Consider the following 14,152-nt stretch of genomic DNA (forward strand, 5'->3'; position numbering starts at 1 on the left):
GCCCTTACTTATTTCCTTTAAAAGAAAGTGACCAAGCTGAACATGGAGAACTCCCCAAGCTCCAGGAGACTTTATGGGAAAGAACTGCCCACTCATAACTCAGGCTGGCTTAGGAAGCTGACCTCACCTTCCATCGCCATGAGCTTGAAGTCATCTATGCAATGAAGTGTGACAACAGCTTTAATAGCATGTGAAAACGTATTTTATTATGGGGCCATTAATTTGCCCTGCCTGCTATGTGATGTTCTCCATATGCTCCACGGGAAAGTGCCCTTGTGCTTTGAGGTCTTTCCTGCTCTTATATAGTGTGGAGGTCTAATGGGTACCTTTTTCCCTGCTCTGTCCTTGGCAGGGAAGAGTATCATTCCGTCATTTTGTTTATGTGTTGAAAAGTGGAATGACATAGAGTTAAACCTGCACTTGTGCATTTTCTTTTATTGTTCAGCAATCTGCCAAGCCTTGGCTTTTGAGGGTCTAGTTGATGAATTTAAGAGCAGTGTTATCAAGAGAATCATTTTTGGCATATAGAAATAAAAAAGAAAAAGCTCCATTAAATTTAGGAAAGCATCTGTGAGAATGCGCGTAGGCCAAAAAAGGCCTATGACTATATAGATTGCTATTTATTACCCAAATTAAACAAATAAAAATTCCACACCTATGTAGTGACCCTGAAGGAAAAAATAAATAATTCTCAAACTTAAGTTTTTAAAAATGTCCTGTATATATACTAATACATAATGTTGTGTTCTCTGAGTATATTTTGAAATCCAAAGGTCTTTTAATTTCAGTCTTTGTGAAAACCTTAATCTTTTACCTGTTTTGTTTAACCAAATGTTACTACATTACATACTATGTTGGAGGGTTTATTCTAAATAGGGATAGGGAATGGAGTGGACAGAAGTTCTGATTTCTGTTTTTGTAACTCCCTTTCTGGCATATTTTACTATGGGATTTTTTAATAAATATCCAATGAGTAAAAGAACATTATAGATAAGGGAAACAATCAGAGGTATTGTTCTGTAAGAATTTAAGTGTTATGATATAGGCATCTTCAGAGGATGAAGATTGAGGTTCTCCCAGGAGTTAACTTTTGTGTTAACTTTTGAAAGAGAAGTTTAGAATTTCAAAAAGAAGAAGGGTTGGTACACAGAAGTTACAATGCCAGTTCTTTGCAGGAAAAATCAGTAGGAAAGGTATTACATCAAGACTAATTTCCTGGTTTTGATGATTCTACTAGAGTTATGTAAATTGTTAACATTGGGGGAGGCTGGATAAGTGACAGAGAATATGTGATACTTTTTAAAACTTTCCATAACCTCAACAGTAGACCAAAATATATATTTTTTAAATAGATGAGTAAGGATAGGATTTTATCTTAATGGTTATAGTGGGCAGGATCCTAAAGTCCACAAGATTTCCTGCCCTCCTGTGTACATGCCCTTTATAATCCTTGGGACTTGAAATGTAAAATAGTTTATTATTCTGATTAATTTATGTTATAGGGCAGAGTTGATCTTAAAATAGGGAGATTATCTGGATAGGCCTGGATTAATCACTTGAGCCCTTTAAAAACAGTTTTCTGTGGCTGCTTCCTGAAGTGAAGGTCAGAGATTCATTGCACAAGAAACATAGGATGAATTGTTGCTGGCTTGAAGTTTCAGAGGACCACGAGTCAAGGAACATAGGTAGCCTCAAGCTGTTGAGCATGGTTCCCAGCTGACAGCCAGCAAGAGAACAGGGATTTCAGCCTTAGAACTATGAGCAACTGAATTCTACCAACAACAAGAATGAGCTGGGAAGTGGATTTTTCCCAAGAGCCTTCTGAAGTCAGCCTGGCTAACACCTTAATTTTCATTTTGAGACACCTTGAGCAGAGAACTAAACCATCCTGTGCCACACTGACCTACCAAACAATAAGATAATAAATGCTGCCATTTTTATTTTGTGGCAATTTGTTAAACAACAATAGAAATATAATAAATTAGTCTTGCCTAAGTGTAATACCAAGATCTGTTTGGAGAAAACTCTTCCCCCCAAAGTTACTAGTTGTACTTCAAGCCTAAAATAACTACAACTCAACAATAAAAAGACAAACAACCCAATTAAAAAATGGCAAAAGCCTTGAATAGATATTTTTCCAAAGAGGAAATGCAAATGACTTAAAAGCACATGAAAAGATGCTCAACATCACTAGTTATTAGGGAAATTCAAATCACAACCACAATGAGATTTCATTTCACAACTGCTATTAAAAAAACAGAAACCTGCAAGTGTTGGAGTGGATGTAGAGAAATGGGAGCGCTTGTTGCTGGTGGGAATGTAAAATGGTGCAGCCACTGTGGAAGACAGTTTGGTGGTTCTTCAGGAAGCCTAGAAGTGTTATATGATTCATCAATTCTGCTACTCGGTATATATCCAGAAGTACAGAGAGGGACTTGAACAGACATTTGCACACCCATGTTCTTAGCAGCATTATTCACAATTGCTGAAAGATGGAAGTAACCTATGTATCTATCAGCCAATGAATGGATAAACAAAATGTGGTATAAACGTAGGATGGAATATTATTCAGCTGTGAGAAGGAATGAAATCCTGAAGCCTGCAGCAACATGGATGAACCTTGAGGACATTATGTAAAAAAATCTGCAATCTAAATGTAAGTTACATATGAAAGTAATATAAAAACCTGTGACTCCACTTCCCACCCTAAGAAAAAGAATATAATCAGCCACTTGTATGTATTTTGCCAGACCCAGAATTACAAATACTGTATGCTATTACTGATATGAACTAATTATAATTATTAAACTCATAGAGTTAGGCTACAGAATATAGGTTCCCAGGGTATATAATAGGGGTAGATAATGGGGAGCTGATAATTTATGGAGAATTTCTTTTTAGGTTTATTGTAAATGCTTAGAAATGGATAGTTGTGATGGTAGCACATTATTCCAACTGTAATTAACAGCACTGAATTATGTTTGTGAATGTGGTTGAAAGGGGAAGTGCTGGGTTGTTTGCATTACTAGAAGGAAAGTTAGAAGATAAAACATGGGACTGTGTAACACAGTGAACCCTGTTATGGATGACAGATTGTGGTGAATAGTGCAAATGTAAGAATGTTCTTTCACGAATTACAAGAAATGTATGACACTATTACAAAGTTAATAATAGGGCAGTATACAGGAAGAAAATACACCTAATGTAAGCTGTGGACTAGAGTTAATAGTAATATTTCAGTATTCCGTCATCAACTGTAACAAAGGAACCACACTAATGTGCTATGTCAACAATAGGGAACATTGTATTTATTATTTACAGGACTTTTTTTTTTATAAATTTACAACTTCTCTAATAAAAAAATAACAATAATTTTTAAAATACATTATGCTAAGTGAAAGAAACCAGACACAAAGTACTGCTTTACATAAAATGTAAATACAAATAAATCTATATACACAGGGTTAGATGAGTGATTATGTAAGGCTGGAGAAAATAGGAGGGATTGAGAGGTGACTGCTAAGAGGTATGGGGTTTTTCTTTTTGGAGTAATGAAAATGTCCTAATTGACTGTGGTGGTGTTTGCACAACTCTGATTATACTAAAAGCCATTAATTGTACACTTTGGATGGACTAAATGGTATTTGAATATATCTCAATAAAACCATTCTATAAAAAACAAATTGTCCATTCTATGAGGAAAGCTGTTTACCTGGTCTTCCAAATTTAGGTAAATTATTTTGGCAATATTAGTAATTAGGTCCACCTCATTTAGTTACCCTGCCTTCTGTGGCAATTTAGGGAGGAATTCTTTGACTTGAAGTTCTAGAACAATGATTCTCAAACTTTTGCTTGCATCCGAATCACCAAGAAGGCTTGTGTAAGAGGGAGCCAGCAGGTCCCACCCCAGGTGTTTCTAATTAAATAGGTCTAGGGTGAGCTCCTACAATATGCGTTTCTAACCAGTTCCCAGGCAGATGCCGATGCTGTTGGCCCCAAATCCACACTTCGAGAATCAGTGCTTTAGAAAAACAAAAGAGGAAACCCAAATAAGAGAACAGACTCCATAACTAACTAAATACATATATGGGCATGACATAAATGTTACACAATATTAGCTTTAGCAAAGGCCAGGGATTAACTACTTACCTTCCATTCTAGAGTTAAAATTTACCAAGAAAAAGAAGGATGTTTCTGGCCTGCCCTATTTTTCTCTTAATTTCAAGTTTTTCCTTAAGTATATTCTTAATGTTATATTCGATACATGCTAAAAAATATCTGCAAGCTATATGTAAGTTACATAAAAAAATAATATAAACACCTGTGACTCCACTTCTCATCCCAAGAATAAGAACATAATCAGCCACTTGAATGTACCAATGAGCCTCTTCATCTCTCCTCTCCCATTGCAGGTCTCATTTAAGAGGTAACCACTATCTTAAATTTTTTATTTGTTGTTTACATACATTTGTATATTTTTGAAATTTACAAAACTGGTTTTGTACTCATTTTGTTAGGTTTATCCTTCAGTACCTTATAGTTTTTTGGTATTGTAAATAAAATATTTTTTCTTTATAAAAGTGCAATAAATTATATTTGATCCTCTCTGAGAGTAAAGATAATAGATTGCATTAGTAGCACAAGAATAGAATACAATTAAAATTAGAAAACAAGAAAGAGTTCTTTTAAAGTGAAAACATGTTAGCCTTTTTAAAACATAAAAGATTTGGAAGATAAAATCTAGGCTTGCCATGAAAAAGCATGGAGGAAACTTAAATTCCTATTGCTAAGTGAAAGAAACCAGTTTGAACAGGATACACACTATATGACTCCAACTGTATGACATTTTGTAAAAGGCAGAACTATAAAGACAGTAAAAAGATCAGTGGTTGCAAAGGGTTTGTGGGGAGGAAGGAAGGGTAAATAGGTAGAACATGGCATTTTAGAGGTAGTGAACCTATTCTGTATGATACAGTAACAGAGATACATGACATTATGCATTTGTCAGGTGGCACCTGGCTAACTTTTAAAGAGTTAAAGAAAACACTACACTTGAAAATGAAGCAAAATAGTACAAAATGAGAACTGTACAAAAAAGAAAATGGAATAATTCTTCACTACTTGGCTCAAGAGTGAAACATAATTACATAGTCATGATGCTGAATGGAGATTAATTAATTATATTTAGAGAGGAAGTGGGGGAAGAGGAAGGATTAAAGAGAACTAAAATCTTCATATTCCATCATAAGGATCAAGCAATGTTGTCTAAATAATTGAATCAAAGAATAATAGCATAAGCACATTATTCAGAATTCTATAAATACCAGAGAAAAAGCTAAAAGTATAGAAAACCATTGCCTCTTGGGAGTGGGACTGAAGATTGGCAAGAAATGAAGCAGTTAACTGCTATTTTTTTTTATTTGTGTGTAGTGAGGATCTTGACATGTTTTGCTTTTTAAACCAAGCGCACGATAATTTTTTAAAAAGAGTTAGACAGTTAAATAAAATGTTGTGTATTTCAATGTTACTGTGAAAACAAAATCAAAATAATGTGCATTTATCATAGCATACTGGAACCTATGAGTTTCTCTTCCTGTTTTCTTCTATCTCTGACTTACCATGTTTTCCTCACTCTCTTTAGGTCACACTTATCATCTGATACAGTTCTGGTGAATGCTCTCCCCACCTTAGCACACTGCATGTTGAAGTAGAAAGAACAAGGAATTGGGCTCAGTTACATACGTACTAGCTAAGAAGTTACTGGTCTCCAGCTGAGCTTGGAGAGCAAACTCTGCTCAGATTCCTCTATAGCCAATGACACCCGCCTCTTAAGGTTGCAGTGCAAATGAAAAGAATTCTGTTGGTAAACAGCCTAGAAAATGGCTGCCTCATTGTTGTTATTCTGCTATGAAATACAATGTACTAAGCAACACCATCCATCTGCCACCTTTGGCATTTCTAAAGTTTTTACCATTTTAGTGCTAGGAATTGCAAAGGCTTAAATCAATCAATTCAATCATTTGTTAATTCAATCAGCGATCAGATCAATGAAGTTTTTTTGATTTCTTTATCTTTATTTTTAAAATGTAAAGGGTTTGTTTTTAACTTTTTTTCATTTCATGCATTGACTAGTTAAACAGATTGACGTGGTAAAGTTGATGTATACAGACTGGGCTCAAACATTCTCTAATAGATTGTTCTGCAGTCATTTAGTTTCAGTATCCATAAACATGTGATAAATGTGCTTTACAATTTATCTTGCAAAATAAACATTTTTCCTATAAAGTGCCTTTTAGAATGGCAAGGTTATTTTCATAAAGAATTATCCCCATGATGCATATTTTTATATTAGGCATTTATTTATGAGAAACTGCCTTTGGGTGTGTTTGCTTTTCAAGAACTGTATTTCATTGACAGATCCTCTTGGAAAAATGCTTGAAGATTCATTATTATACCACATATCCCCTTGAACTTGAATAGCTTTGTCACTTGTCTAACTTCCCATCAGATGGTAAGGCCCCCTAGTATGGGGCTGTTTTTGTTTTTCAATATCTCAAATGCCTAGCCTTGCACCTGACACATAGTAGGCACTCAACAAATTCTTTTTGAATGTGTTGACTGTATCTGGTGCCCAGCTCTTCTTTTAGAAAGTCTTATTTTGCTGCCCCTCTTTGGATCACGGGCAGACTGCTCCAGAAACACTCACCTCCTCCTTTTCCTCTGTTCCTTGGGGCTCTTTCACTTACAAGGAACAGACACCTAATGCACACCGACTTAGGTAAAAGAGAAATTATTAGCTTAGGCAAGTCAAGACAGAACTGCATTCATTTGAGTAAATGATGTCTGGATCTGTTGCTCTCTGCTTCTCAGCTATACTGTTACTTTCTGTTGGGTTTATTGTATGACAGACTTTTGTGGCAAAAGAAAACTTATTAGCAGCTCCACACTTAGGTCCTACCAGTTTAGGAAAAAACTCAGTGAGAATAATAAAAAGCAAGCCCCTATTCTAAGAGCTTTAGCTACAGTAACTCATTTAATCCTGACAATACCAATGAAGTAAACACTATTATCTGCGTTGTGCAGATTAGGAATTGGAGGCATGGAGAGGTTAAGAAACATGCCCATGGTGACAGTTTCCCTCCAGAGGCTTTCCTCTTAGCCAATGGTTTATATTGCTGGGTATCATTTGCTCATTGTTTTCAATGAAAGCTCTGACACTTATTTGTCCGGTTTGGGCCACATGCCATCACCAAGCCAATCACTGAGGTTGGCATGAGTAGTTGATTGGCAGGACTACATTGAGTGGGCACCCTGGGAGTCAGAGTTGAGGTAGCTCTCACCAAGAATATTGTAGGTGGGTTTCAAAGGAAGATCATAGTCCTATTTTAAAGAAAAAGACATAAGTGCTGGAACAGACAAAACAATGGCTTTCTACTACATCTTATATTCTGATTTGCTTCCTTTACCAAAGGGAAACATGACTGAGAATGATGAGGAAAGTCATTTGAATTATTTTCTCCTCAAATGGTATCCCTTTAGAAACTAGGACAAAAAGAGCATCCTTATCAAACCTGAGTAGTTTACAGATTATAGTTGAAGCAGAATAACACCTTTCATATCATTGTTTATTATAATCAAAGCAATGTGTAAAACATTTCACTTTTTTTCTTCCTTTTATTGGCTGACCTTTCAGGTTCTCCCAAACAACTGAGAAATACAGGTTTGCTTAATGTGAATTCACCAGTAGCACTGAGAAAAAAATGTGCATTTCTGCAGAAATATGTATAAATGTAATAAATAACTACCATGTTAATAAAGAAAATGATTGGAGCGACATGCACTACTCTCCATCTCGTTCTGAAAGGACTGAATCTATACCAGCCCTCAGGAAAAGTATTGGTCATTTTTGAGTTCCGAACACATAAACATATTTGGATACTGAATTACTTTAAAACAAACTCCTAGTAATAATAATTCCCTGCATTTCAATAAAGATTTTTTTTTTAACTTATCTAAGCACATTCACATCTATCTCATAAAACAACTGGTTTAAAGAAGGATTAGCAGACTATAAGGTTTCTAGAGCTTTGGTTTAATAAGCAGAACAAACCCATTGTAATGCTTGATGGAGGATGAATAAATGGGTGAAGAAAGTGCTTCAAAAAGAATAATAATAACAAGGACTGGGTTGGGCAGATGTTAGTGTTTATCAAAAGCTGAATGAACACAAGGGGTTTTACTGACCTAGGTTGGTTAAGGGTATGGCAAAACTCAAAGGTCCAGAGTCAAGAAAAACATGGCCAAGTCTCTGAGGTCAAAACAGAAAAGATTTAATTGAGTCCTAGAAATCTGGTACATGCTGTTTGTCCTCGGTCCTACGAAGCATCATCTTTTAAGGTGGTTTGTATCTATGAGTTTCTTAAATCCAGCAGCAGCTGGCTATGGAATGTTTGGTGAACAGCAGCTGAAACCTGAGATTCTGTCATATACACCAGTAGAGCTGGTTGCATCAGGCAAGATTTGGCTCATTTAGATACATTAAAAAGCAGGAATGGGATACAAGGTACAGCAGAAAAGAAAAAGCCAAATTAAAAACAAGCTAACAAAAACAAACAAAAAGCAGTAGAAGCCCAGGTTAAAAGCCTGATGGTCAGGCTGGGAAGAACAGCAGCAGACTAGATATGTTTAGAATATAGAGTTGGGGACGAGGAGGTCAGTCTCTTGCAGATGGGAGAACAATTGAACTGATGTGAAGAAAATGCAACCAGAAGGAAAACATTTAGTGGAACATGGAGTTGAAAGTGGGGATGCTATAAAAAACATTTTTTTTATCTTAAAGTTGAGACAAAAATAGCTTGTTTTAATGATTCATTAGATTTCTTCATTTTAAAAGAAGCAGAACCTTCCTGCTTCTGAGAAGATGGAGTGGACATACTATTCTTATATTAGTCAGGGTTCTCTAGGGGAAGAGAAGCTACAGGAGAGATCTGTAAAAATTATGAAATTTTTATAAAAAGTGTCTCATGTGACTGTGAGGATGCAAAAGTCCAAATTCAATAGGGCAGGCTGCAAACTGGAAATTCCAATTAATTCCCCAAGAGAAGCTGGTTGCTGAATTAGAAATCAAAATTCTGTCTTCTGACTGCTTAAATCATCACTTCTTTTAAAGTCTTCAGCTGATTGGATGAGATATCTCTCATCATTGAAGGGAATCCCCTCAGCTGATTGTAGATGTAATCAGTCATAGTTGCAATCAACTTACTGATGATTTGAGTCCACAAAATGTCCTCAAAGTAACAATCAGGTCATCTGGCCAAGTTGCACCTAAGCTTCACTACACCCTTTATCAATATGGCAGCTATACCATCACCTTAAACCATACTTAATCTCTAAATAAAGAGCAATAAAGGTCATATTTTCCACCTAACAATACTCAACTCTCCTGCATACAGCTGGAAACATACTAACTCTCTCCAAAATAGAGTGCAAGTTCTTGGGTAATATTCATGCTTAAACTTTATATCCTTAAATAATTAATACTTAATATTAAGTAATACTTAATACTTAAATACTATGACCTGAAACTAAAACAGCTTATGCCATATGATAAGGGGATAAGACAGGGTAGAAAACCAAGATTTTTGATTCATGTACATATACAAACATACTCAAAACAAGGAAGAAATAGTCATAACCATTACAGTACTTATTTCTGTAACTGGTTGTAGTTCCTGTTTATTACTACCTTCTTCCACTACCCTCTCCATGTTCCCTTTACCCTTAGCAAGCACCTCAGCTGGCTGTGGTTCTTTGCCTGAAGGGTTGACTAAACCTTCATTCCTGAAGTTTCTGGAACATTGGTAGTTCTGCCTGGATTGGCTTGTTGCAATTTCCTATCGACTCTAATCATAGCGCATGGTAGTACCAAGAGACACCCTAGGGGATCTGCTGCATTCCAGGCAGACCCTTCTTTACCTCCATTGTGTACTTGCAGTCCTATTTCCCCTTGATAGTGAGGATCAATCACCCCAGCCAGTATAATAATTCCTTTCTTTCCTGTTGATTCAGAGGCATGAGAAGCCCAAAGGGCCAAATAGCAGTCTTAACTTCCAGTTCAATGGAATCATTGTGTCTTCTTGTGGAAGCACTTATTTCCTTTTGGATATAAGACCTGTAGACCAGCCGAGCTTAAGGTTGCAGGGGCAAGAAGCCAAATTTTTTTCTAGTGGATCACTAGAGGTAATAATGAGTGGTCCCACTCCCATGTCCACCCCTAATCCCTGGTCCCATGAATACTGGCTATGGGGGAAACAGCAAAATATAATGGACACTGATTCAGAGCATTCACAGCTTCCTGGAGAACACTACCCCAGCCCTGCAAGGTATTGACAACCAATAGGTGTTGTAATTGAGTCTTCTAAAGGTCATTCCACCTTTGTATCAATCCACCTGCTTCAGGATGATGGGGCAACATGGTAAGACCAGTGAATTCCATGAGCATGTACCCATTCCCACACATCATTTGCTGTGAAGTGGGTTTCTTGATCAGAAATAACGGTGCATGAAATGCAATGATGGTGAATAAGATATTCAGTAAGTACATGGATGGTAGTTTTGTCAGAATCTTTGCATGCAAGGAAGGAGTGGTAGTTAGGTTCATGTGTCAACTTGGCCTGATGATGGTGCACAGTGTCTGGTCAAGCAAGCACTGGGCTAACTATTACCGTAAGGACATTTCAATAGTCACTTGATTGCATCTGTGGCTGATTACATCTAAGACTAACTAAGGGAGTGTCTTCTGTAATGAGAGAATACAACCAGTTGGATTTAATCCAATCAGCTGAGGACTTTTAAGGGAGAAGAGAGAATTTTCATTTCTTTTTCAACCGACCAGCCTTTCCTGGGGAGTTCATTGAAGACCTTCATCAGAGTTGCCAGCATGCAGCCTGCCCTGTGGAATTTGGACTCATGCATCCCCACAGTTGTGTGAGACCCTTTAATAAAGTCTCATATTTATAGATATATCCTGTTGGTTCTGTTTCCCTAGAGAAAATTGGCTAATACAGAAGGCAAGTCCATATCCAAAATATGTCTATTCCAGTTAGATAAAAATGTTGCTCCGTCCATGATGAAAGTGCTAAAGTGTAACCAACCTACCAACAGGTAGCAGGCTGATCATCTCAGGCATTGGTGCCTACTGAAAGTTGGTCTCTGTTCATGGCTGATTGAGCACTCAGCAGTGGAGTAGCACTCAGCCTTTGTGAGTGGAAGTCCATGTTTCTGAGCCCTTGTGCAACCTCCATCCCTACCACCATGACCATTTTGTTCATGAGCCCACTGGGCAATGACAAGCGTGGCTGGGGAAAGAGGCTGATCCATAGAACAGATCATCTTGTCCACTTGATTATTAAATTCTTCCTCTGCTGAAATCACCCTCTGGTGAGGATTTATGTGGGACACAAATATCTTCATGTTTTTGCCCACTCAGAAATGTCTATACAAATACTTCTACCCCAGACCTCCTTGTCACTAATTTTCCAATCATGTTCCTTCCAAGTCCCTGACAATCCAGCCAAATCATTGTCAACAGCCAAAAAATCAGTATAAAAATACACCTCTAGCCATTTCTGCTGCCAAGCAGAATGATCAACCAGGTGCACTGCTCAGTCATGCTCACTGGGAGGATATCCCCTTACCACTGTCCTTCAGGTATGTCCCAGTAAGGGACAGTATTGCTGTAGCTGTCCACTTTCATGTGGTACCTGCATATCATGTAGAACCATCTGTAAACCAGGCCCATGTTTTCTCCTCCTCAGTCAATTGATTATAAAACACTCCCCAAGAGGTCACAGCTGTGGGTGACAATGAGAAGGTAAAGTGGCAGGAGTGGGGGCCATGAGCATTTGGGCCACTTCCTCACGTAACTGACTTGTGCCTTCAGGACCCACTCGAGACTTATCTTACATATACCACGTCCATTTTATGATGGTGTGCTTCTGTACCCCCCAATTTTATGACTTGACAGACAGACCACACCCAGTTCATGATAGGCAACTTAGGTCTCATGGTAACTTGGTGGCCCATGGTTAAGCTTTTGGTCTCTACTACAGTCCAGTAGCAGGATAAAAGCTGTTTCTCAAAAGAAGAGTAGCTCTCTTCAGAGGATGGCAAGGCTTTGTTCAAAAATCCTAAGGGTCTGTGTTGTGGTTCTCCTATAGGAGCCTGTCAAAGTCTCCTTACAACATCTCTATTTGCCACTGACAGTTCCAGCACCATTGTATCTGCTGGATCATATGGTCCAAATAGCAGAGCAGCTTGCACATCAGCCTGTACCTGTCACAGAGCCTCCTCTTTTTCCAGTCTTCACTCAAATTTAGCAACTTTTCAGGTCACTCAGTAAATGGACCATAGTAGCACAACCAAATGAGGAATATGTCTCCAAAATCCAAAGAGGCCAACTAGGCATTGTGCCTCTTTTTTGATCATAGGAAGGGATAGATGCAACAGCTTATCCTTCACCTCAGAAGGGGGATTGTGATATGTCCCACACCACTGAACACCTAGAAGTTTCACTGAGGTGGAAGGACCCTGTATGTTTGTTGGATTTATCCCTCTATCCTCTGATACACAAATGCCTTACCAAGAAGTCTAAAGTAGTTGCTACATATTGCTCACTAGATCCAATTTACATGATATCATCAATATAATGGACCAGTGTGTTGTCTTGTGGGATGGAGAGATGATAAAGTTTCCTGCAGACTAGATTATAATAGAGGGCTGGAGAGTTGATATGTATACCCAAGGTAGGACAGTAAAGGTGTATTGCTGAATTCGCCAGATGAAAGAAAACTGCTTCTGGTGGTCTTTACTAACAGTAATTGAAAAAAAAAAAAGCATTTTCCAGATCAATATCTGCACACCAGGTACCAGGGGATGTGTTGATTTGCTCAAGCAACAATATCACATTTGGAACAGCAACTACAATTGGAGTCACCACCTGGTTAAGTTTATGATAATCCACTGTCATCCTCCAAAATCCATCTGCTCTTCACAGACCAAATAGGAGAGTTGAATGGGGATGTGGTGGAAATCACCATACATCCTTCAATTTCTTAAGTGTCACCAATCTCTACAATCCCTCCAGGAATCTGGTATTGCTTTTAATTTACTATTTTGCTAGGTAGGGGCAATTCTATGGCTTCCACTTGACCTTTCCTACTATTATGGCTCTGAATCAACAAGTCAGGGAACTAACTGGGATTCTGACAGTTACTGAGTATGGTCAATTCTAATTATGCATTCTGGAACTGGAAAAATAACTACAGAATGGGTCCAGGAACACAACTGGCACATTGTGAAATGGACCTGAGCTAAAACTCCATTGATCATCTGACCTCCATAAACCCCTACTCTAACTGGTGGACCACAGTGACATTCTGGGTCTCCTGGAATTAATGTCACTTCTGAGCCAGTGTCTAATAATCCCTGAAATGCCTGATAATTTCCTTTCCTCCAAAGTACAGTTACCCTGGTAAAAATCTGTAGGTCTCCTTGGGGGAGGCTGGGAAGAAGATTAACCATATGAAGTTTTGGAAGTATAACAGGGCCCTTCTACAAGGAGACTCAGCTTCTCTGCATTCAAGGGGCTCAGGGTCTGTAATTTATCTCAAATCTGGGAATTGATTAAGGGGCATATTATGCTCTGTTTTTGTAATTCAAGTTAAACTTTTGTTCACTTGACCCAGAACTCTTCTGCTCATACAGATCAAATAACAATTCAGTAGACTTTCCATTTATTTTACTTCTAGGTACACCATGATCTACTAGCCAACAGCATAGGTCTCTGAGAATCAGAGGATTTTTACTGCTGCTTTGAGCCTGCTGTCCATTATGGTAGCCATATCCACCTTGTCTTTGGTGATTAAGTGCTGCCACTGGCTTCTGCCAACCCAGGATCTGATTATCCCCATTGTGTTTAAGCATCCAAGTTGAGTGACAGCAATTCCCACAGTATTATCTGACCAACAGAGAAGAACAACCACAGAGCTCTTCAGGGAAGATGGAGTTAGTCTCACAAGTTTATTCCTTCCAGTTCTGCTGAAAGATGTGTCCTCTGGACATTCCGGAGTTGGGTATGCAGTTCTTACATGAT

The sequence above is a fragment of the Choloepus didactylus genome, chromosome 4 (assembly GCF_015220235.1).
Source record: "Choloepus didactylus isolate mChoDid1 chromosome 4, mChoDid1.pri, whole genome shotgun sequence".
Taxonomy (NCBI): domain Eukaryota; kingdom Metazoa; phylum Chordata; class Mammalia; order Pilosa; family Megalonychidae; genus Choloepus; species Choloepus didactylus.